Raw genomic sequence first — 24,157 nt, forward strand, 5'->3', positions numbered from 1 at the left:
CATGTGAAAAATATCCTGGTGCACCCATGCATGTACGTGCACGTGTATACACCAGGCCTCTCCTCGCAGTTCAGTCCCACTTAACTGGAAGGATGTGTTTCTCCTTGCCCTGCAGTGGGGGCCCTTCCTGCCTTGCCTCCCCACGGACCCTTTCCTAGGGCTGGCTGAGACCCCCACTCTGATCTCTGCCACGGACGGTCATTTCCTTCGCCAAGAGGTGCATGGCCAGCCAAGGGGGGAGGGAGTGGGTGTGCTGGGTTGGGGGAGCTTCCTGGGTTTCCTGCCTCAGAGCCCTGGGGTGTTGGCTGAGGGCTCACGTTTATTTCCCCACCGTTCTTTCCAAGATCCAGTTCCCCAGTTGATTTTGTAGCTCAGAGAAAAGGGGATGGAGGCAGGAGCCCAGAAGATGCGGGGCTGGGTGTGCGTGGTCTTGGGAACCACCTGAAGTTTGCGCTGGGGACCCGCTTTCCCCCAGGGCCAGGCTGGGAGGTGGGGAGAGGGGGACAGACAGTGCACCCCATGCAGGGGGTTCAGAGTCTCCACCCGGCTCCCCCCAGCCCACCCCCTCCACCCCACAGGCAGCACTTGGCGGTGGCTGGGGTCACCCCTGAGCCCAGCACTCCCCGGCTGGGCACTGGGGAGAGGCGCGGAGGGGCCCCTTCAGGTGCTGGGAGGTGGGGGAGGCTCTGTGCGCTTCTCAGCATCTCAGCCCCAGGTCTGCCAGAGCCGAGAAGGCAACCCAGCGGGACACGCTTGGTACATACCCAGAAATACATCATTTCGGACCCCTGGCTCCAAAGCAGGCAGGCTGGCGGAGGCGGGAGGAGGCCCACCGGGTGGCGGAGGCCGCATCCGCTCCGCTCCCGGCACGCTCAGTCCAGCGGGCACTTGCCGCGGGGTGAAGAAGTGCCGTTCCCCTCTCTGCCTCCCTGTCGCTGTGCTGGCCGCCAGTCCTCTCCCCCCGCCTCCTCCCCTAGTTTATTTCTCCGGGTGTTCGGCTCCGTGCGGGCCCTGGCGTCCGTCCGGGTGGAGCGCCCCTGCAGGGGCCCCGGGAGGTTCCCTGGGCAGGGGGGGGGGTGCACAAGCTCCCCCAGCCTAACAACTGGATCCCCGAAGGGGGACCTTTCCTGAGGTTGGACAAGTGGGGGGCGGAAGGGGAGGGCCACCGTCGGGAGAGGGGAAAGCGCAGCTGTTAGTGTCATCCAAAAGTCCCTCTCGGCTTCAGAGGGTGACAAGATGGGAGCTGGCAGGGACAGAGAGGGGAGGCCTGCCCCACCCCCAGCCCCGAGTCTGGGAGGGGGCGGGGAGGGGGGAGGGGGAAGGGGGGAGGGGGAGAACGGCTTCCACTGCACACGCGGCGGCCTCCCCACCCCCGGCGGCGTGCAGAGATGAGGCCAGCCCAGTGGAGTGATGTGTTGGAGCAGGTGCCACAGGGCAGGGGTGCTGGGGGGTGGGGCCGCCCCCATGTGCGGTGCCCACATCTGTCCCGCCTGTTTTCCACGCTGCCCTCCCCGTTCACCCTTATGCTGCTGGCCTAGAGGCCTCGGAATCCAGCCCCCCTGGGATCCCTGCTCCGCTGTCCATCGCTTCAGGCCAGTGCCCTCTGTGGGCCACAGGCCACCTAGGGACCTGGGCCTCTCCACCCAGGCCACCGCCCCCTCTTTGAAGGATAGAAAGGAGGAGAAAAAGGAAGCCAATCAATCTTGCTACAGTTCTTAAGGTCTCTTCCAATTAGGGAAACTGAGGCCTAGAAGCTGCATAAGGGGACGGGGCTCCGACGCACTGGAGAGTGATACCAGCTGGGCGAGGGGTGGTGGCCGAAAGAGGGACGTGTGTGCTGGTGCCTTCGGGCCAGGAGAGAACAAGATCCACCCCTGACAGCTCAACACTTCTGCCCGCAGGGTGGCTTTTGGCCCGGGGTTGTCAGAAGCAGCACCTCCTGCTCCGCGAAGGCCAGCTTTGGGAAGGTGGGGGGCACAGGGAGGTTCGTGACTGGCCTCAGTGGGGACCACCCCATCCGTGCCCCATCACCCCCACCCCAAGAAGGCCTGGCTGAGCGGGAGGAGGGCTGGACGGGGAAGGAAGAGGAGGAGTTTGGTGGCCGAGAGCCTCTGGCCCAGCACCCTGGCTACCGTCCGAGGCCCAGCCTATGACTCCCCGGCTGGGTGAGCCTAAGGGGGGGCGCCAGGTTGGAGAGAATGGCATCAGACTTTAGGCTCCTGGGATTGGCAGGATGCTGGGCACGGGGAAGGGGTTGGGGGTGTGTGTGCTTACACTGCATTCTTTGTTTCCAGAACCCTTCAGAAGCTGCAAACACTGGGGGTCGGGAACGCAGTCAGAGGAGACCAGATTCCCCGGGGACCCGCTGCCTGATCTGCAGCAGGTCTAATGGTCTTCTCAGGCCCCTGGGGGCGCACCAGCACTTAGGGGCCGGCCCAAGCCAAGCAGCGGGCCTGGCCAGAGGGTCCAGAGGCCCAAGGGCCAGCAAACCCGGCTCTGCCATTTCCAGCTCAGCTCTGAGCTAAGCCAGGGTGACAGCACCATCCCTGCTCCCAGGCTGTTTCAAAGATCAGAGGAGATTGACCAAATGATCAACAGTCAAATGACACGCAAAAAAAGCACACTTGTACCATTGGAGGGTGAGCGACCCAGGAGCAAGACGTCGGAGCCGAATGGGTCCCCTGCCTCCCTGTGGCTTGAGGAAGGTCTGGCCCCCTCTGCTTTTCAAAAGGCCAGAGCTCCAGCGACAGTGAGTGAGCAGTGCCCACTCCCACCCCGCGTCCCTGGGCCTCTTTCTCCAGCTCCTGGCCGAGGCAGATGAACAGCCATGCCCTGTGGACACAGCTCCAGGCTGCCACCTGGTCGCGTTTCCTCTGGGTGTGTCCAGAGAGGCCTGTGGAGCTGGGCTTTGGGCTCAGAAAGCTCCCAGAGACCACACTGCCCACCGCAGATGGTCTCAAGCCCCCGTCCTTACTTTCCATGGCATCCAGCCCGCTCACGTGGCCTCGTCATTGAGTTTGGACTTGCTGTCTCTGCCCTGTGCAGATGGGCGGCTCCTGGGGGTCAGGGGGGCTCTGCCACACCTGTCTAGCCAGGCCAGCTGGCGAGGAGCTGGGCACACAGCAGGTGCCCCTGAAAGGGGGCTGAGGGCACAGAACTGAAGAATTTCAAGGCTGCGCTGCCTTCAGCGGGCGTGGGGGGGGGGGCCTCCTCGTGGAGAGACAGCAGCGGTCACCTCTCCTGTCCGGGTCTCCCAGCCAGTGTCCGAGGGAGAGTTTGGGGCTCCAGTGCTGGACTTTGCACACCACACCTCTGGGGAGCGAGTGGGGAAGTCCGTCCCTGTAAGCGCTTTGACTGGTCGCCCTTTCTCTCATGCTGGTCCAGCCCGGGGAGCCTGACCGTGCTGACAGCGGCTTCCCCGAACGAGCCACGTGTCTCCTGGCATCCTCCGAACCCTGGGGCGGCCACACCATCGCCCTTTCTGGAAAGTGGCTCAGACGGCGACATCTCACAAACAGGGCCTGTTGCTGAGTTAACCTCCAGGACGCCTGCCGTAAAAGCCCACACCCGTGTGCACACGCGGAACGGAGGAGCCATGTGCACACAAGGAGCTGCAGGCACAGGTGCTCATGCACAACCCCCCCCCCCCCCCCAGCGCACGGGTCCCTCTCTGCACACACGCGTGTGTATACTGTGCACACACAGCCACGCCTCCACGCCAACCCTTCCCCATAAACGTACATCAGAGTGCCGCCCCCGCCCCCCGAAGGCCACTTCCACACATGCCCTGGAGACGTTCAGCTGGTCAGCTGCTGGGGGACGTCTCTGGGCCCCGCACGGAGACGTGGCTCCGCACCTGGGCTGGGCGGTCACATCTGCCACAAACTCAATCCACGCCCCTCCAGGCGGGCGGCATGGACACAGCATCCTCCGGTCGGAAGGCCAGCCACTGGGAGTCAATGATGGGGGAAGGGCGAGGGGAGGGGCTGGGAGCAGCTCCCCCCACCCGGGGGCCCAGGCAGGGGATGCTAAGGGCCGCCGCGAATCTCCGGACCGTGGGCACATTCCAAGCTCTGCGGCTCTGCGGCAGTGCCCCTCCAGCACGGCAATAAAGCCAACGACACTTTCAATAATTCAGCAGCAGGAGGGAGGGTTTAGGAAGGGAAAACCCACCTCAGCATTGGGGGGGCGGTGAGAGGAGCTGAGCAGGCGGTGGGGGGGGACAGCAGAAGGAAGCAGGGAGGGCAGGCTTGACCTCAGCCTCCCTCCCGCCTGCCGGCCCTCTCTCTGCGTCCTCACTGAAAGGGGGGCTTCCCACACAGTGACACGTGCTGGCCACTGAGCACCGCCTCTGGCGAAGGCCCGAGAAGTCACCGGGCTGTCCCCTCCTGACACAGAAACGCCTCTGCAGGCCCCTGAGGATGAGGAGGGAACGGAGGTGGCCCACCCATCACTGCCTGGCTGTCTTCCCTGGAAAGCTGTCCTTCATGCAGCCCCCCCAAGATCTGCCCCCCAGGACTGGTCTCATGGACCTTAGTGGGTCTGAGGCTCCCCTTGTCTTCTGCAGGACGGCCCTCAGATATCAGAGGCACACCAGCTGGCTGCCCCAACTCGCCTCCTCTGAGCAAACAGCTCTCACCCCTACGGGATGTCCCTTGAACGGTCCCCCGTGGCTCACGGCAGCCACCTCCAAGGGGAACCCGACATTCCACGGAGCCTCCAGCCGACCAACTCGGTCCTCTGGGAACGTGCCTCTTCTCATGCAGTCCCAACAAAACGGGCTTCTGAGGGCAGCCGTTGATGCTTAGGGTGACCACACCCTCCCGTGAGCCCGGGACACTCCTGGTTCGCACCGTGAGTGTTAGTCATGCCCTCAGTTTGGATGCTAAGTTATTGGTCACTGTCCTGAATGCGTCCCCCCTGCAAAGTTATCTAAAGTCGTATGTTGGACATCACCTCTCTGCGCGGTGGTGTTTGGGGGGGTGTTTGGGGGGTGATTACAGTTGGATGAGTCACAAGAGAGCTTGCTTCCTGCCTCAGCTGCCCGCCACGTGAGGGTACGATGGTCTGCGGTTTGGCAGATGCCTTCACGGGACCTGACTGCACCAGTCCTGGGGTCTCGGACTCCAGCCTCTGGAGCCGTGTTTCAGGCCACCCGGTCTGCGGTAGTCCGAGCGGACTGGACGGTCCTCTTAATTATACCGAACTCACCATCAGTTAAAACCCCTAAGTCTCCTTCCTCTTATACTCAGCTGTTTAGTAGTTTTGGACCCAGGAGCAAGATTTTACACTAATTCTTTAAAAACATTTTTTTTTAATGTTTATTTATCTTCGAGAGGACAGTGCGCGAGCAGGGAAGGGCAGAGAGAGAGAGACAGAGAGAGAGAGAAAGAGAGTGCAAGCAGGGGAGGGGCAGAGAGAGAGAGACAGACAGACAGACAGAGAGACAGAGAGAGACACAGAATTCGAAGCAGGCTCCAGGCTCTGAGCTGTCAGCACAGAGCCCGATGCAGGGCTGGAACTCGTGAACCGTAAGCTCGTGACCTGAGCTCAAGTTGGACGTGTAAATGACTGAGCCACTCAGCCGCCCTTTACATTGATGATTAAACGTAGTTAAATTTCCTCTCTGTTCCCAGCCAGTAGACCAGGCAAACTGTTACTTATTCCTCTCAGCTTCAGATTAACTAGAACCTGGTCATCATGCCTATCACATGCTTATGTGAATCACTGATAAAAATCATCACTAGGGTGGGGTTGAGAACAGAGGCCGGTGGCCCACCTCTAGGGACATCTCAGGAGCCAGCATTCTTCAGAGGTAGTCATTCAGACAATTCTGAGAGCACCCAACCAACCGTACTGTTATCCTGTCCTTGATTAGAAGAGGGGATGGTCAGGCTGGACCTAAGTGGGGAAGTGATCCTTAGTCCAATCTGGAGGAGTCGAGGAAAAGAGCCCCGAGGCTCTCCTAGGAGAGGGAGTACAGGCTAAGGCTCTGTCATAGGATGTGCCTGGCTCTTCAGAGAACGGGCCAGGTGGCCCGGGAGCTGGAGTCATGAGAACAAGGGGGAGCAGTAGGAGAGGTGGTCAGAGGAGTGATGGGGCCAGATCACATGAGGTCTTACACGGGAGGGTATTGTGAAGACTTGGCCTTTCTCCAAGAGAACTGGGAGCCGTTGGAGGATGTGAGCGCTGGGGGAGGGGCACAGTCCAACTTAGACTTTAAAAGCACCCCCATCACCCCTAGTAGTACATTCTTTAAAAAGACGGGGAGGACCCGGTGTCTAAGGAGGAATATGCGAGATCCTCCAGCCATCCTGAAGATTTCTTTAGAGCCAGTGCCCTCTGGGGAGCAGGAATGACTGCTTGGCCTGACGAGCAGTCCTCTCTTCTCCTCCCAACCTTGACTGAGAGAACATGTGCTGTGTCTCTGACGACACCAGGCACAAACTGACAGGCTGCTGGGGCGGGAGGGCCCCGGGTCTGGCGTCACTAGGACCTGGGCTCCCGTTCCAGCTCTGCTGACTCACTGTGTGGCTTTGAGCAGGTTACTAAACCTCTCTGAGCCTCAGTTTCCTTTCTGGCAAAGTGAGGACAACCGCATTCACCTTTCTGGATGGTGATGGGGCTGAAGAATCACCAGGGGAAAGGGCCTGGTGCCTAGGGCTGTTTGACACACGGCCGCCATTCTAGACCCAATTACGGGGATTTGCAGGCCGGTGGACGAGGGGAAAGCAGGTGTGACACTGGGGAGGGGGAGGAGAGTGAACACATTCGCCGTGACACCGGAGAAGGAAAACTCAGACTCCGCCAGGGTGTTCAGGGGGCCCTGGGACCCGGCCGGCCTGGGGGAGCCTACTGGGCATCCTGGGCGGTGACCTCGCGGCCTCGCTCTGCTCCCGTCCTCGCTCCTCCGTCCGCCCCCCCTGCCCCCTCTCCCTCCAGCTCATCTGCAAGTGCCAGCGGGCTGGCAGGCTGGACACCTGACAAAGGAGCCGTGGAGAATTCTCGGTCCTGGCACAGACCGCCAGCCCTGTGTGCCGAGTGCCGGCAGAGGAATAACGAAGTCCTGAGAGACGGAGGCTGCAGGCCGAACAGCAGAGCAAGGGAACATCCACAGACGCAAGGTGGGCCTCCGCTTTTCCGTGGGTTTCCCTTTGTTCTCACAGACCTGCCGGAGGCGGCCCCGGCGATGTCAGAAACCAAGGAGGCCCCCCCCGGAGGAAGCGACCATTTGACGGAGTATCGGTCTGATTGGTTCAGCGTATCCCCAGCACCTAGCACGGTGCCTGGCGCGTAGTAGGTGCTCACGGCACCTGCGCTGACCGGGTCACCGGTGCTGCACTGGGCCTGTCCCTTCATGGGAAGATCAGGCATGGGAGTGGGGCCCTGCCGGTCGTCTGCCGGCTGGGGTGCGAGGGGGAGGGTGGCGTGGAGAGGTGACCTAATCATAAATGAGTACTTATTATTACGTAAATTCGTAACTTTTCAGAAAAACCATTCCTAAACTGCTTAACGCAAATGTGAGGTCGCTGCGGGCTCCAGGGTCTGCTGTCCACCTGCAGCAGTGGGAGGCAGGAGCCCCCGTGGGCCGTGGGGTGGGTCAGAGGACAGAAGCAAAGTGCCAGCAAAGCATCCTGAGCAGCTGGAGGGATGCAGGGGGTGGTCCCGGTGCCCAGGTGAGGGCGGGAGGACCCAGAGGCAGAGGGAGGAGTGGCCAGGTCCTCTGTGCTGATTTCTCCTCTCCGGCCACGTCGCCGAGGCCAGGGAGGTCCCAAATCACAACCATCGCATCGTTAGCGACCTCTACTCTACTGAGGGGCGAACAGTCACAGACGCTGATTTTAGCCATCGATAGGAATAAAATCCGCCTCCTTTTCAGACCACCCCCACGGAGACCACCTGCCCTCCTGTCAGTCGCAGTGAGGGCCGACAGGATCAAAAGGCATCAGTGTGGGCAGCCAGGCCGGCCTTCCCTCCGTCAAAGGCACACGTCCAAGTGGCTGGACTTGCACGGGCCTCTCCCATCACGGCTTCTGTCTTAGGAGGATCATGCCGAGGCTCCCCTCTCTCCCCTGGAGAGCCCTCTGTGCGTCCCCGGGCATGTGCCTTGGGCACAGCCGTCCACCCTGGAGCAGGTGGGGCGGCTGTGAAGTCAGAGAGAGAGATGTGTGTCTTGCTCTCTGCACCGTGACCTGCCTCCCGCTCCCTGAAACCGGATGATAAATTACTCTGCCCAAGCGGAACACGCCCGGACAAGCCTCCTTTCCAACTGTAATTAATACCCTGGGGAAAACACAGACTTGGGGTTTTCATACTCCCGCACAAACACGCGCGAGTACACAGGCTCTTCTTTCTGTCACCCTGCCCGCTCCCCTCTCAAATGTTTAGTGTCCTGCCTCTTTTGCGGGCAGCACAAAGCCACCCAGCTGGACACATCCTGAAAGTCAAGGGAGGCATCGGGGACCCTTTTCAGTCCCTGTGACACAGGACTTGGGAATTTTCTGGCACGCGGTTCTCCTGTTGCTCATGCGATGCAGCTTTGGCCTTAGCGGAGTCAGAAACGGCCGTGGGTTTGGGTGAACGCTTTGTGGTCAACATTTTTGGGCATCTCCCCCTACCTTTTTCTTTCCATCGTACAGCCTAACTGATGCACTAGTCCAAACACACGTGTGCGTGCATATCAGAGAGCTCCGAGCATCTGATACTCCCAGAAAAGCTCTATAATGAGTGAGGAGCTTTGTAGGCCCATGAAACTAGCGAGCCAACCACCCTAACAATGAGAATGCTTTCTCGAAGGAGAGGAGAGCCCTCATGGGCCGGAGATGGGGGGTGGGGGGTGGAGTCTGTGTCCCATGCTGGTCAGTTGGCTCCTGTGGCATGACAGGCGTAGGCACCTGTGACAGAAGCTCAGACACTCAGTTTAAGAAACCCACACTCTTACTGGGAACCTCAACTTTGCTCAAGGAAAATTCTCAGCATGAAACGAAAGCCTGGATAGTCAGGGCTGTGGTCTTGCCTCAGCCATTGCAGCATGAGCCTCAGCAGATCATTTGCCCGTCCTCGGCCTCAGTTTCCCCATCCATAAGATGGACCCTGCTGGGAGGGTCAAACGGGATAACACGGGTCGGATGTGCTGACAGCAGTCTGAGGCCCTTAAAGGCCGGAAAGTGCCGTGCACAGATAAAGAACGTGGCTCTGTCCACACCCGGGTTGGCAGAGGGTGGGTGAGGGGACTGGGATTCAGAAGAATGAATAGCCTGGGCCTCGGATGGGTCCTCCTCCCTGCTTGGTTTCTCTTGTTAGGGCAAAGAGGACTCTGTCCCCAGTGCTCTGTGGCACGCTTCCTTGGAGAGGCAGCGGGGCTGCTGGGAGGCACTGGTTCCCTTCTCTCCGGGTTTCTGACCTCCCCTACCACCGAGGTTTTGAGAGCCTTGGAGGCATTGTTCCCCCTCCCTTATTCTTTACCATCAAAGCGTTCCGGAAAAGAGGCTCCACGAAGAGCCCTCTGCAACCATCTTTCAAGAGCTACGCTCCTACGGCTGCAGCTTCCTCTGCATTGAGGAGAAGGAGGCCAATCTCAAGACAAACGGAACAACAGCGCTGGTCTGTATGCTCGGACCACGTGTTCCCACGAGCCTCCAACCAGGGCTGGCTGAGGAGGGAAGTGGGGATGAGGGCTGGCAACGGACCCGTGTGTCCCTGGGGCTGCCTGTATGTGTGTGCGCATGGGCGTCTCCAGACCACATGTGACGGGACCTGAGTTCAGACGGGAGAACGTTTCCACTTCCAGTGAAGATGGAGGAACGGGGACTGAATTACTCTCCCACCAGGCACAGTGGCAAACGACTCAGGAACGGTTTTCAAGACACAGGACCACACACTGTCCTGTCCAACGGCAAGGACAGTGATCCCTGAGAGGCGGGAAACCAGTGAGGGGATCCCCCCATGGCTCACTGTGTGCAGACCTTCTAGGTTAAGACTCAGGGACCACAAGTGGAGCCCGGTGGGCTCCCTGAGCTGAGGAGTCAGGGCTGAGAGTCCAGGGACACCAAGGTGGCTGGAGTTGCAAAACAGGGGGCTGGAGAGCGGGGAACTGGACAGAGGGAGACCCTGGAGAACCAGAGAGGGTCCCCGTGAGTGTCTAGCCGAGTACTGATCATCCCGTGCATTTGAGGAAAAGCCCCGAGGCTGAGGAAAGAACCACATGAACGGTTAGGGGAAACCGTGCTCAGCATGCACACGGGGCCAGGAAACGTGTGTGTCCCCACCAGCCTCACTGGAGCCCTTCACGGTTCATGGAACAACGGGCAGCACGCTCAGACGACCTTGCCTTGGCAGTGGGATCGCTTGATGGGGACTAACCATGCCTCGGGCCCATCCAGCAAACCTTAGCAGTAAGATCTGAGAGGAAGGGATCAAACTGCTTCTGAGTAATTTAACTGCATCCCAGAATAAAATTCGAGGATATTTATAGGAATAGAAGTAGCCAGCACCCCGCAAGGTAGAATTTACAATGTCCAGCATCCAGTCAAAGATTACCAGGCACACGGGAAATGAGGAGAAAAAAAATCAATCATTTGAAACTGACCTGGAACTGACACATATGTTGGAATTAGCAGACAAGGGCATTAAAACAATTATAACTATATTCCACGTGTACCAGAAAGTAAGTAGAGACATGTAAGATACTGGAAAATGTGCAAATTCAACCTGTAGAATATGAACTACAACATCTGATGTGAAAAAAAAAAATACACCTGATGAAATTAATGGCAGATTAAACACTGCAGGAGAAAATGTTAGAAGGAGCCAGGGAAACAGGACACATTCTGTACAGAGGAACAAAGATGAAAATGACAGCAGGCTTTGAGACCACGGGAGCTGTGAAGGCCCTGAACCTTTGCAGCACTGAAAGAAAAAGCACCTGTCAACCCAGACCTCTGCACCCTGCAAAAATGTCTTCCAAAATGAAGTTGAAATAAAGACTTTTTCAGATACACAAACACTGAAGGAATTTACCACCGGCGGGTTGGTGCCGTATGTAAGAAATACTGAAGGGAGTCCTTCGGAGAGAAGGGAAATGACACTAGATGGAAATATGGATCCACACAAAGGAATGGAGACCACCAGAAATGGTAGCTATATGGATAAACACAGGAGATCTTTTTCTTATCACTTAAATCTCTTTAAAATAGGACTTACTGTCTAAACAAAGAAATACAAATAGCATTATGTTGCAAGGCTTATAACATATATATATAAGGCCAGGATGGAGAAATGGAAGTATGCTTATACTGTATGTCAAGTGGGTTAACAATCATTTGAAGGTAGGTGGGAACCAGCTTAAAAAACTCATAAACTCTAAAGCAACCATCAATATAACAAAACAAAGAGCGATAACGAATAGGTCAGTAATGGAAATAAAATGGAACACAATAATTTTAAAAACTCTGTTCAAAAGACAGCAAACAAAAAAGGAAAAAGGAAATAAAGAAAAATAGGAAAACAGGGGTGCCTGGGTGGCTCAGTCAGTGAAATTTCCTACTTCAGCTCAGGTCACGATCTCACAGTTCATGAGTTCAAGCCCCGCATCGGGCTCCATGCTAATGGGGAGGGGACTGCTTGGGATTCTCCCTCTCTCTCTCTCTCTCTCTGCCCCTTCCTCACTCTCTCTCCCTCTCTCAAAATAAATAAATGAACTTAAAAAATAGTGAGTGATCGACTCGTTTCAAGTTTGGAAATCTAATTCATCTGATTCACAAACTGAAAAAGCACCTATCATTTCAATAGACACAAGAAAAGAGTTTAAGAAAACTCAACACCCTTTCTTAATAAAAACCGATAAAAACTCTCAGCACGCTGGCGATAGACGCGGAATGAAAGGGAACCTATGAAAAACCTACAGCTAACATGACAATTAGTAGAAGAATTACTTTCCCTTTACGATCAGGAACAAAACAAGGGTGTTTATTCTCATGACACTTCTATTCAACGGTGTCCTAGAGGTTCTAACTGGTGGAGCAAAAACAAAGCAACAGCAACGAGTAAAGACGTCAAGATTGGAGAGGAAAAAGTAAACTTGTCTTTATCAATGGATCATCTGTATCACCGTGATCGTCTGCAGAAAATATGATGAAATCCACAAAAAAGCTACTAGAACTGGCAGGTAAGTTCGATAAAGATGTGGAACTCAAGGTCAACATACACACAGTTTTATTTATTTATTTTTTTTAATTTATTTAAAAAAAAAATTTTTTTTTCAACGTTTATTTATTTTGGGACAGAGAGAGACAGAGCATGAACGGGGAGGGGCAGAGAGAGAGGGAGACACAGAATCGGAAACAAGCTCCAGGCTCCGAGCCATCAGCCCAGAGCCCGACGCGGGGCTCGAACCCACGGACCGCGAGATCGTGACCTGGCTGAAGTCGGCCGCTTAACCGACTGCGCCACCCAGGCGCCCCAACATACACACAGTTTTAAAAAATGACTACACACTAGCAAAAGTCAGAAACTGAAGGAAAAATACCATTTAAAGTAGCCATAAAAAATATGAAATACTTAGGGTAAGTTTGACAAAAGTTGTGTAAGACCTGCCGGCTGAAAAGTACAAACCGTTGTTGAGAGAAGTTAAAGAAGTCTTAAATAAATGGAGGAGCATAACTTGTTGATGAGGCAGAAGACTCCATATGGTTAAGATGTTAATGATCCCACCCCCCTCCCCGGCCAGCCAAGTGATCTATAGATTCAATGCCATCCATATGGAAATTTAAGGGGCCTAGAGTAGCCAATACCACTTTGAAAAACAAGAACACAGTTGGAGGGTTAACATCGCCTGATTTCAAGATTTATTATAAAGTTATGATAGTCATGACAGCGTGCAATGGCACCAAGACAGACTACATATAGATCAAAGGGATCAGGTCCATATGACAACAGATTTTTGACAAGGTTGCAAAGGCAACTCAAAGGAGAAAGGACAGTCTTTTAGTAAGTAATATTGAAATCAATGCACAGCTTCAGTTCAGAAAAATGACCCTCAACCCATACCTTGTACCACACGCAGGAAGGAACTCAAGATAAACCAGAAACCTAAACATAAAATCTAACACCTACAAAACGTCTAAAGAAAGTACAGGAGAAGAAAATCTTTGTGAGCCAGGGTCAGGCTAAGCTTTCTTAGATACAACATCATAAGTATGATCGTAAGAACAAATGGATAGACTGGAATTTATCAAAATTTAAAACGCCAGCTCTTCCAAAGACACTGTTACGCAAGTCAGATCAGTTAGGAGGAGATGGCTGCACAGCATGCATCTGTAAGGGACTTGTATTCACTATATATAAAGAACCCCCCCAAATGCAACAGTACGGAGACAACTACCCAATGAAAAAAAACAGGCAAAGGTTGGAAAAGACACTTCACTGAAGATGATGGACGTCAACCAACCACATGGAAAGATGTCCAGCATCACTCATCAGCAGGGAAATGCAAACGAAACCACGATGAGACACCACCCCAATGCCCATCATAATGGCGAAAATTACCACAGCCAACGGCACCAAGTGTTGGAGAGGATGTAGAATAATCGACAAGTGTTGGAGAGATGGGTGTAATTCCCGCACGTGGCCGGCGGGCATGCGAAATGGTCCAACCACTTGGGAAAAACAAAAACACTTTGACGTTTACTTCAAAAGTGAAACACAGGCTCACCATGAACTCTAGTCATTTCGCTTGTGGGTGTTCTACCCGAGAGAAAAGAAGGCATGTGTCTCACAAACACTTGTATGGGAATAATGCGTAATAACCAAAAAGCTTGGTGTCTTTCCAGGGGTGAATGGAGAAAACACGCTGTAGTGAACTCACAGCATGGAACACCGCTCGGCAACAAAAAGGCATCAGCTATTCACACACACCATGACCTGGGGGAGTCTCAGAATACTTATTCTGACAACAAGAAGGAACGCATACGGTATGATTTTATCTGTCTAGAACATAGGGAATACACACCATTCTAGAGCGACGGGACTCACGCAGATCAGTGTTTGCCGGGAAAGGGGACTGGAGAGCACGGAGGAAGAGACAAAAGATACATCCTTCGAAGGAGACTGATGGATACGTCCAGTATCTTGACTGTAATGACGACGTCAGGGGTACAAACAGGTGTCAGAACTTAATCAAACTGCACACTCTAACACGCGTAGTCGATTGTGTGCGCAGACCTGGGTAAAGCTGTTCAAAAAACAAACGTGCAAAAACCCGAGCTTACGAGGCAGACAAATCGCCGTGTCACCCCTTAGGAGGTGGATTCCTTGACCTACACACAGATTCACCTGAGGACTCCTTTGGTCGTTTCCCTGTAAAGTAAGACTCGGTTTACCAAATGGCACGTCCAGGAGGCTCTGCCTTGCAAGGGGGAGACCTCGTCGATGAGAGCACGAGGCACACTTTCTTCGTCTCCCCCCAGTCGAACTGCATCGGATGCTGACGGACAGCCCCCGGCCCCTCCCAGGGGACCCTGTCATGCACGGGAACCGGAGCCTTGAGCTCTGCCTCACTGTCCCCATCCCACCAGTGAGCGGGGCCAGGACTGCCCTTTCCACGAACCCGGGTGGCCCTGAGGTGACCGGCTTCTAGGACACAGCCCCCTGGCCATTTGGACAGTGCCCACTTTTGAGGCCAGCGTGTACTTGGGGGTAAAAACAATACAAAAGAGACCACCAAAAGGAGGTTCCGGTGTTTGGCTCAGGCGGACATCAGACCCCGCCACCCAACAGCTTTGTTTTGCCTTTTGGATCTGCGGAAAATGCTGGGCTATCTTGGGCACAAGGCCTGAGACCCAGGAGCGCTGCCCCCAACCCCGAGGAAGCCAGCGGGGAGCCCAGGGTTACAAACACACGGCGGACCTGCACTCTCTGATCTGTTCACAACAGATAATACATCACAGCTTCGATAGAATTTTCTGCAAAGTCAAATTCTACAAGCGAACCTTCGAAGGAGATCGGCTGCAGGCGGGTGATGGAGGTTTGGCTGCAAGGAGTGTGCAGACCGAGGGCTGGGGTCATGGACCGGGGATTGGGGTCAGGAGGGTCCGGTCCCCCCCACGAGGGTCACCGCTGGCACCTGAGCCGATTCTGCGGCCCCCTCCCCGAGGAGACTGGGCAACGCGGAGACATGCAGCACCCCAGGCTCCGAAGGCCAGGGGAACGCGCACCTGTGCCCCAAGTACCTGGGGTCTGGGGTGGGGGCAGAGCAAAGGAGGGGGGAGGAGGGACTGTTTCTCTGGCTGGTGGCAGTTGCTAAGCAATGTCACCCATAAACACACTCCCGTCCCCTCATTTCCCTTCTGGCTCCTCTGGTCCCCACACCTGCCTTCCCAGCACACCTCGGGCTGGCGCTTTGGGGGACAAGAGAGGACACGCCATCGAGTGCGAAGCAAGCCAAACTCTCCATTCTCTGGCCCCCCCCCCAGCCCCCTCCCTCCAGTGAGCAGGAAGCCCCGGAAACCCCTGGCATTCAGCAGCAGCAGCACCCAAGACGTTCAACATGCTCACATCTGTCAAAAACTATTCAGAAAAAAAAGAAAGTCTTTATACCTTTTATTCAGCCAATTTTTCCCGAGGCACTGTGGGCTCTCTAAGAAAAGAAAAAGAGAGAGGAGAGAGAATTACAATCAATGTCGCCACCGCGCATCTGGTTGCTGGCTGCTATTTGCTCGCTGACTAGTCAGGTCTGGAGGAGGGAGCGCTGCCTCCCCGGGAGCCAAGGAGACCTGCCCAGGAGAAGCCCCTGCGCCGCGTGCACCTGCAGCGTGGCCGGGAGCCCACGTCTGGTTTAACGAAGACAACGGAAAACAGAACGCCGTGGGCCTGGGGTCCAGATTTTCCTAACCCGTCTTCTGCGTAACTCTGGGCACACTCTCGTGCGTGTTCCCTCTCTCTTCTGCTCGCCCCAAACTCTGAGTTTCCCTTTCCTCTTCTTTCCCCCCCCCTCCCCCAGCACCTGGTTCTGAGGTTACCTGCACACAGAGACTTTGCCGACTGATGGAGGTATTTAATCCCAAACCGGGACCTCCCCCCGCCCCCCCGCCCCCGGTCACTCTGCATGGATCTCTTCCCACCTCCGATGTCACTCACGGCGGGTAGAGACCTATTTCAATATCAGTCCAAGTAGCAAGGGAGGTAGGAGCATTCTAAATCCCACAAGCACACGATTTCAGCAGTGACTACACGTTGTGTGGAATCGTGTGATGTTTCCAGGAGCTTCCATCAGTAGAGGTGGCCCAGCCAGACTAGCAGGGGCCATGTATGTACTCTGTGGCCTGGGGCCACAGAGACCAAGGCACTTGCCCGAAGTCACAAAGCTGAGCTTGGGGGCCGGGGGACCGCACAAGTGTGTCTGGACCCCTAATCCTGCCTTCAGAGATTAGAAACGAGGGCTGTGCTGCTTTGGATGCTGTGTCTCCCTCTCTCTCTGCCCCTCCCCTGTTTGTGCTCTGTCTCTCTCTCTCTCTCAAAAATGAATAAATATTTAAAAAATTGGAAAAAAAAAGAGAAATGAGGCGTGTGCATGTGTCCACTATGTGCTTCTTCTGGACATAAATTTTCCTTATTTATATCAATAAAGTTTCAGAGTTTTTAAAAAAATTTTTCATTCTTAAGTAAGCTCTCCACCCAACATGGGGCTCGAACTTACAACCCCGAGTTCAAGAGCTGCACACTCCACAGATGGAGACCAGTCAGCTGCTCCTTGTGTTGCATAATTATATGTGTACGGATTGTGTACATCTTGTTACTTTTTTAATTTCTATGTTCTTAATGTTTCTTTACTTTTGAGAGAGAGAGAGAGAGACTGAGCAGGGAGGGGCAGAAAGAGAGGGAGACACAGAATCTGAAGCAGGCTCCAGGCTCTGGGCTGTGTCAGTACAGAGCCTGACGTGGGGCTCGAACCCACAAACTGTGAGATCATGACCTGAGCCGAAGTCAGATGCTTAACCGACTGAGCCACCCAGGCGCCCCCCCATCTTAACCATTTTTTTTATGTTTATTTATTTCTGAGACAGACAGAGACAGAGCATGAGTGGGGGAGGGGCAGAGAGAGAGGGAGACACAGAATCGGAAGCAGGCTCCAGGCTCCCAGCTGCCGGCACAGAGCCCCACGTGGGGCTCGAACCCACGAACCGTGAGATCACGACCTGAGCCAAAGTCGGACGCTCAACCGACTGAGCCACCCAGGCACCCCAGTGCACATCTTTTTAAATTGTGGCAAAATACTTGTAAAACTTATCATTTTAACCACTTTACAGTGTACAAGCCAGTGGCATTAGGTACAGTCACATGGTTGTGCAACCAGTATCTGGTTCTAGAACTTTCTGTCACCCTGAAAGGAAACTGTATACTCATTAAACAGTCCCCCCCCACCTTCTCCCCTGCGTGTGTGTGTGTGTGTGTGTGTGTGTGTGTGTTTTAAACTTATCATAAACCAGAAAAAAAAAAAAAAAGCAAGCGAAAAGCTTCTAGAATCCAAAGGTACCTAGACGGGGCCTCTTTCTTGAGATGGAAAAAATTACTGTCGTTTACCATCGTCAACATGGTCCTGAAGAGCAAATACAGACAACTATAGCCTCACTCAGCCCTCATGACCCGAAGGAGGGCGCACTGTTCTCTCCTCCCTTTTCACATGAGGAAATGCGCGAATGGGCAAAACAGCGGCACCCCCAGTCACCGGGACGGCTGGTTTCCTGGGGGGCAGGCTCCCACTGCCCACGCTCCCTCTCACCCGCTAGAGGAAGGTGCCCTTCTCGGCGGGCAGTGAACACTTAGCTGCACAGAGCCCGCCTGACATGCTGTTGGAGCTGGTGACGATCACCACGGCTGCGTTTCGTGGGCGGTCTCCCCCCACCTCCCCCCAGGGCCCCCGGCCTCAGCAGAGAGGGCTGTGGGCCAAGGTGGGGCTCACCCGGTGGGGAAACGGGCGTTGGGGCGGCCCGGCCGCAGCCTGGTTGCCGACTGGCGCGTTCCCTCTCCGGCACGGTGGCAAAAGCCACTTCTGCCGCGTTTGCACACGCGGCTCACGGAGGGACTCTGAGGAGGGGCAGGCGCGATCGGAAGGCCCCGCCAGATGAAGGCGTCGTTACAAAATGAGATGGATTGAATCAATCCACTCGCATCAACCGCTGCCTTCAGTTGATTTGGGGGTTTTCTTATTGTTGACTTTTTTCTCGGTTTCTTAAAGTGAGTTTTCCTCCCAATTCAATTTAGTTCCATTTAATCCAATCCATCCAGCCCCGGTGAGCAAAGAGCCCAGAGCGCGGGTCTGGGCCAAGTGCACGGCACGGGAGCTGGGTGAGAGGAGTCTGCCTCCCCGCCCCGCAGTCGGAGGGTCTGGGGTACAGGACCGCGCCTTGCCCGCCCTGCGTCCCTCCCACCCGACAACTCCCACGCCTCCCTCTGGATCCTCTGCTCTCCAGGCTCTGTGCCCAACCCGCAGATTTCCTCTAAGTGCCGGGGACGCTGGGCCCCGGGATCTGCAACAGGCAACACCAGCACAGGTCAGGGCGGGCAAGGCAGTCCCATCCTTACCCGCCAGCCTTGACCTCCAGGCTCCTCGAACAGTCTCCGAGTTCCCCGAAATGCCTCTCACTGTCCCGAGGGTCCTCGTTTGGGCAAAGCAAAAACCATGTAGTATGAAGCACCGGCATTACACCTGCCGCGTCCCCGTCGGGAGACTCAGGGGCTGGGACCCGCGTCCATCTCCAAAGAGCCTCTGTGTTTTTGAGAAATTCAGAACCAGAGGGATGGTTGGAGGGCCCGCTGAGCCTGATGCCTCCAGCGTCCGTGGCACACAGAGGGCAGCCCTGTCTTCCCTGAGCTGCAGGCCAGGCCCTTCCTTGTCCTCTGTGGGGGGGAATGAGCTCTCCCCCACGCCACGTGGCATGAAAGGGAAGCGACCCCCATTTAAACCCACTCCTGCTGTGGTCCGGCCACACTCCAGGTGTGAGCCAGACCAGGACAGGGCCTGCCTTGCATTTCTGGGACGAGCAGGGGCTCCCCACCCGCCTCTACTCTAGCACGTCGCCCACCCCGCCCTACCACCCGTCCAGGGGCGAGGGACGGAGAGGGAGGGAGGCCCCCCCCCCCCAGCCTTGCTTGATGACGCCCGAGGGCAAGCTCGTGATTCTCGGCCTCTCTGTTAGCAAACACTGCTGTCCGCCGCTCAGCGGGATAATCAATTATGGTGATTTTTGCCTGGATGATCAGGTTCCTAGAGGAGCACAGCTCATCAGGCCAGGGGTGCTGACTTGCCCACGTGCGTCTGTGGAAAGCCCCTTCAGCAGAGTCCAAACAGAGCGAGACGCATTCACGGAACTCGGAGGGTCCTCGCCCAGCCCACCCCCACTGCGACGGCCTCCACACCATGTCTGCGGAGCCATGAGACGGTGGTGACTCTGCCGGGCGGGGGAGGGGGGCATAGACTGCCCCCCCCCCCACCCGTAGGCGTGGGAACTCCCACTGTCCGGCACGGCCTCCCGCACTTGACTTCAAACCCCACCTGCAGAGCCTGGCTCGGGGCTGCCCCCCAGGGAGGCAGTGGACGTCTGCTGAGTGAATGAATGATTGAATGAACGAACGAACTAGCCAGTAAGCATTTGCCTCCAGGGACCTGAACTGCACTACTGTTTAGAAGAAGGGATTGGGGGGCACCTGGGTGGTTTAGTCAGTTAAGCGTCCAACTTCGGCTCAGACAATGATCTCGCGGTTCGTGGGTTCAAGCCCTGCGTCGGGCTCTGTGCTGACCGCTCGGAGCCTGGAGCCTGCTTCGTGGATTCTGTGTCTCCCTCTCTGTCTGCCCCTCCCTAGCTTGCGCTCTTTGTCTCTCTCTCTAAAATAAATAAACATTAAAAAGAGAAGAAGGGACTGGGTCCTTCTAGAGTGATCTTTGCTCTGGGGGATCCCTGTTGTGGACGCGATTCACCCACCCACGGAGACCCTTCCCTGTCTCCCTGCCTGCTTGGACCTCCCTGCAGCCACCAGCCACCAGCACAGCCTCGCCCCAGCCTCCGTCTAGTCCCCTCCACGCCGACCCCGCGTGGGCTTCCCTCCCCAATTCTCCTCCTCCATCCAAATGACACAGGTGACCCCTGTGTCCCTGCTTCCTTTGGTACATAACACGTTTTGTCCTTCAGAAATTAAACCCCGGCTCACGGGTATTGCCCTTGTCATGAAAAGAACACGTGTCCGTTAATAAAACCAGGTTTTAGTGTGGATCGTGCCAAACAATTTGCCAGACACGCGCCCCTCAGGCTGAAGCACAGACCCTGCCCGCTCGCGACGGCCCTTCGTTTGCCGTGGACTCCCCGCTGGGCAGGAAACGGAAGGATGCGGAGAAGGCGGAACACGGGTTCGTGACCGGCTGGGACTCCTCTTCGCTAAAGGTGCCTTTCTAGTCACCGTCTTGGGTCTTACACATTGAGCATCGACGACGCACCGGACACGGAGTGCGCGTTACAAGCCCCAAATGAGCACCACGAGGTGGGCGATGTTCTCCCCGACGGCCGGGTGAGAGAGGGGCGCTCGGATGTTCATCCCGGTCCACTCCACCTTCGTCCCAGCCTCCTGTGCTTCCGGGGAAGGGTGCTCAGACCGCCCGTCATTCTGGAATACCCTGTGCTCCTCAGCTCCAGGGGCAAGAGTCAGCCGCAGGTGCCTTTGCTCTGGTGGGGGGGACGGGGGGGGGGGGGGAAGCGGCCTCTCCCTGAGGTGGGTCCAGGAGGGAGATGTTTGCCCATGCTGACGGGGCCAAGGACGCTGCTGGTGACGACAGACCCGGTTTTGAAAATGTTCCTTTCTTTATATATTTGAGAGAGTGAGAGAGAGGGAGGCAGACAGAATCCCAAGCAGGCTCCACATTCAGCACAGAGCCTGACACGGGGCTGGATCCCCCCACCCCACGATCATGACCTGAGCTGAAATCAAGAGTCAGACGCCTAAGTGACTGAGCCCCCCGGGCGCCCCCGACAACAGACCCATTTTTGCAGGAAGAGGCTCCGATGTCTGCAGCAGGGAGAGGGGGTCTTTCTGCCAGAACATGGCGCACGTGCCCCGGCCTGGGCGGCTTGAGCAGCGCCGGAGGCAGGGAGGTCCAGGGTCAGGGTGCGGGCCCATTCGGGTCCCGGCCGGAGCCTGCTTCCTGTCTTCCCGCTGTCCTCACCTGGCGCGCACCCAGCGAGCTCTCGTGTCTTCTTACAAGGACCGTAATCCCAGCCTCGTGGTCTCATCCGACCCTGTTCACCTCCCAAAGGCCCCCTGGTGCCGTCACGGTGGGGTGGCAGGAGGTTAGCCGGAGCACTTGGGGGACACATTCATTCAGTCCCGGATGCACGGCGGGCCCGCTTTTGCTTTGCTTTTCTCCTTCTGTGTTTTCCCCACGCGCAGGGACAGCACTGGTTTTTTTCACAGGACAGACGCCACTGGTGTTGAATGTGTTGCAGGGGTGCAGCTGCAGGTGGCGGGAGGGCCTCGGCGGGGGGGCCCTGCCCACCCCAGGGGGTGCACCTGCCCTCCTGGAGAGGGGGGGGCTCGGGGTGGCTCCGGGAGGCCTGCCTGTCCTCCGTGACTTCTGTCATCTTACCCGAGATTTTATTAAATGGCCCGTTTTGTACTCTCTCTCTCTAAGGGGAATTGGAGGTGAAGGGCGCAATTTTATAAATAAAAAATTAACTGTGGGTGGCTTAAACATGACTTTTGATGATGGAGATCATGATGTTAGAGCCACTTCAATTTAAAGGGTTTTTTTTTTTTTTTTTTCCATCTGAAAAGAAATTCACCTTTGGAGAGGAGAGGAGAGAGGAGGGGAGGGGAGGGCGCTGGCTCACATCTCAGAGGCCTCAAGCCACTGTGGGAGGGACTGGGAAGTTCTAGCAGGTTCTGGCCACCGGAGTTTTGAGCCCACAGCCCACACAGGCCTCAGGGTGGGGCCAGCCCCTGAACGGCCCCCTCAGGGCAGGGCAGGGGTACGGTCACTCTGTGTGGTGGCAGCCTGGATCCCTCTCCCAGGAAGCCTGGCGGGGCTCAGGGCCTACCCGCCAGAGCCCCCGCTACAAGGTGTGTGCCCTGAGGCCGGAAGTCCTGTTCCAGTCCGGCCCCGGCGATACTGATCCGCTGCTGACACTCACCGAGTGCACACGGGTAAAGCCCACCCGGCTGAGTAGTGAGTCTCCTGGTCCCAGGACGCGAGCAGAGCAGCTCTGCCTGTGCATACACCCTCCCACCTGTGCCCCAGGCCCTGCCTTTCTCTGACCTGCTGTGGCCAGCGGGCTCCCCTGGCTGTGTTGGGCTCGCCAGGCCCAGCCCAGCGGCCCGGAGCTCTGCACGGCCCTGGATACCATCATCACATCACTCCTATCACTCCTGCTAGATCTGGGGGGATGGGGTCTGCGGGCACCTTGCCCTCGCTGGGAGGGGCCGTGGGGGAAGAAGCTTCTGTGCTTGGCTGAACTCAGCACGGATCTGGGAAGTGAAGGGGGCTCACTCGTCACAGGACAGGTGACACCCGCAGCCGAGTGGCATTTATAGCATCCACGGTGTCCAAAGGCACTACTGAGTATCACCCTCTTGCCCCGGGTGGGCCAGGGGTGGAAACTGAGGCTCAGAGAGGGAAACTCCCCAAGGTCGACACAGTCCAGAGACTCCGCTGTGGGCACGGAAACTTCCCTGGGCCCCCGAGCCCTGGAGAGGAGGCAGGCGGGCGGGCGTTCAGCTTCTTCCTGAAGGGCTTTCGTAGGCACCCCCGCTGACCAGTCCAGCATCGGGTTGTTTCGATGAGTCTGCAGGACCCCACGGGCCGATGGCGCGCGGACAAGATGCCAGCTGTACCGGGTGGAATCACATCCCCCAGAGACACATGTCCACCTGGAACCCCAGAACGGGATTCCCTTATTTGGGAACAGGGTCTTTGCAGGTGTACTTAAGGGTCAAGATGGGGCTGCCCTGGATTAGGGGGGCTCTAGCTGCACTGAGTGTCCCTCTGGGGACCAGGAAGGGGAAGACACCAGGCACAGGGGACAGGCCGTGGGACGACGGAGTCAAAGCTGCAGGGACACGGCCACAAGCCAAGCACAAGTCTCAGCCACCAGGTGCTGGAAGAGGCGGGAAGGATTCTTCCCCCAGAGTCCCTGGCTGGGGTCTGCTGGCCCCCAGGCTGTGAGAGAATAAAGCTCCCTGGTTTCAAGCCCTCAGGGTGTGGTGATTTGTGTCAACAGCCCCAGGACAATAATCTTCCGGCCTTCAAATGCCTTACAGCAGCCAGGGCACAGCCCTGTTTCGGCCATGGCAGCCCTTTCTTCCCTCTCGGTGACCATCCCCCCCCCCCCCCCCCGACATTATTCCTGACATGCCAACCCCTGGGACGCTCACCTCACTGGTGTCACACAACTGGACCCTGAGAAATCACCTTTTTTTTTTTTATTTTTTTTTATTAAAATTTCTTTTTCAACATTTATTTATTTTTGGGACAGAGAGAGACAGAGCATGAACGGGGGAGGGGCAGAGAGAGAGGGAGACACAGAATCGGAAACAGGCTCCAGGCTCTGAGCCATCAGCCCAAAGCCCGACGCAGGGCTCGAACTCACGGGCCGCGAGATCGTGACCTGGCTGAAGTCGGACGCTTAACCGACTGCGCCACCCAGGCGCCCCAAGAAATCACCTTTTAGAGAGAAGGACCTCAGGAGAACTGTTATTCCCCTGGGGGTATTTTGAATCTACTGTTTAAAAAAATTTGTTTTGGGTTTTTTGGGGGGGGGGGGAGGGGTTGTTCGCATTTTTTTTTTTTTTACTGTGGTAAACTATATATAACAAAATTTACAATTTTAGCCATTTTTAAGTGCAGTCCGGTGGCACGAGATACATTCTCACTGTCGTACAGCCATCCATCCGTCCACCCACCTCCGGAACGTTGCCATCATCCCAGGCTGAGACTCTGTCCCCATTAAACACTAACGCCCCGTCCCCCATCCCGACCCCAGCCCCTGGAAATCTCTATTCTACTTTCTGTCTCTGTGAATCTGACAACCCCGGGGACCTCACGTGAGTGGAGTCACACGGTGTTTGTCTTTTTGTGACTGTCTGACTCCACGTAAGGTTCCCGTGCTCGGTCCGTGTT

At 56.2% G+C, this 24,157-nt stretch overlaps 1 protein-coding gene across 3 annotated transcripts in view; it reads right to left on the minus strand.

The window, feature by feature from the left end:
* The window catches only part of RBFOX3 (RNA binding fox-1 homolog 3), a 450,056-nt gene that overhangs the window by 107,041 nt on the left and 318,858 nt on the right, over window positions 1-24,157 (minus strand). For 2 of the 3 annotated variants that reach the window (XM_043585745.1, XM_043585746.1), the window contains exon 4: window positions 15,595-15,634. The exons of the other annotated variant lie outside the window; for it this stretch is intronic. The gene's annotated coding sequence lies outside the window, so the exon portion shown is untranslated. The remainder of the gene's footprint in view (window positions 1-15,594; window positions 15,635-24,157) is intronic. 3 annotated transcript variants of the gene reach the window in all.

This window comes from Prionailurus bengalensis, chromosome E1, assembly GCF_016509475.1.
Source record: "Prionailurus bengalensis isolate Pbe53 chromosome E1, Fcat_Pben_1.1_paternal_pri, whole genome shotgun sequence".
Taxonomy (NCBI): Eukaryota; Metazoa; Chordata; class Mammalia; order Carnivora; family Felidae; genus Prionailurus; species Prionailurus bengalensis.